The 1248-nt window shown below is 40.0% G+C and overlaps 1 pseudogene; it reads right to left on the bottom strand.

Moving 5' to 3' along the window:
- Nucleotides 1-304: 304 nt before the first annotated feature.
- On the bottom strand, nt 305-413 carry LOC133474054 (5S ribosomal RNA; annotated as a pseudogene).
- Between the last annotated feature and the right edge of the window lie 835 nt (nt 414-1248).

Below are 1248 nucleotides of genomic sequence, written 5' to 3'. Positions count from 1 at the left end.
AAGATCCATACCTTCGTATCCTTAGCCTCGAGCTAATTAAAAGCACTGATGTGATAAAATCGTGACGTATCACGTGATACTAATATATATATATATATATAGATATATATATGTAGATATATGTGTGTATAGATTTTTATTTTTTTTTACTGTCGGAAAAGGAGATACGGGATGTTTAAAAAAGGTACGTGAAGATTCTGTCTCCTAATAAAGAGATGGTAAGTCATAAGAGAGAGAATGACTGCATTATAATTTAGGTCAACCACCGATAAGAAAACGATTCCACGAGAATCTAAAGTGAAAAAGCTTACAGCACCTGGTATTCCCAGGCGGTCTCCCATCCAAGTACTAACCAGGCCCGCCCCTGCTTAGCTTCCGAGATCAGGCGTTCTCAGGGTAGTATGGCCGTAAGCACATGGTTACCTGAAAAGCAACATTTTATATTAAAAAATATCATATTTCGCTTAAAAAATATCGAGCGGCATCGCGTCATTTTATTCTCCAATTGTTGGCTGGTCTATTTGGAGTATTTGTGTGGATGATGCTAACTCATTCTCAACACTACAAATATGTGATCAGATCATAGATTTTGAAAAGTTAACACACGAGAGAATTTGAGAACTTGCACGCTGCCAAAACTCAGACAAGAGCATGCAAAATCCTCTTGGACCCTCCACATCCTGGTCACCAACTCTTCAGAAACAGAGTCATCTTTATTTGCCATGTATGTCCAAAAAACACACAAGGAATTTGGTAGTTGGAGCCACTCTCGTACGACAACAGACAGTCAATTGACAGAGAACACTTTTGAGACATAAAGACGTTGACAAAAAACAGTCACTGAGCAATTTAGGGTTGCTAGCTATCGTAATGCCGGTTCATTTTTTTTGGACAATTGTGCAAAAAGATGCAGAGTCCTCTAGCATTTAGAGCAGTTCGAAAGACTAATATTGCAATAGTCCGGTGCAATGACCATTGTGCAAGGGCGCCGAGACTTCAAGCGAGTAGTGCGATAATCTGGGACAACGTTTATTGTGCAAATGTAGAGATTCTCTTCAGTGTGCAATTGGAGCAGATGCTACTAGCATGAGTGGCCAGTATTGGTCAACAACAGATATGCAAATAGTGCAGCGTGGCGAGACTACTACAATGAGTGCACGAGTCATATATAATTGTCTTCTTCCAGCTCCTTCCCCAGGCAAGTGCTATCGAACAATGCAAACAAAAACTAGCAGACATTCCAACACT

Source organism: Phyllopteryx taeniolatus, unplaced genomic scaffold (assembly GCF_024500385.1).
Source record: "Phyllopteryx taeniolatus isolate TA_2022b unplaced genomic scaffold, UOR_Ptae_1.2 contig_882, whole genome shotgun sequence".
In the NCBI taxonomy this organism is placed as follows: Eukaryota; Metazoa; Chordata; class Actinopteri; order Syngnathiformes; family Syngnathidae; genus Phyllopteryx; species Phyllopteryx taeniolatus.
Note: the sequence above shows the minus strand (reverse complement) of the source record. Positions and strands in the feature narration are given on the sequence as shown.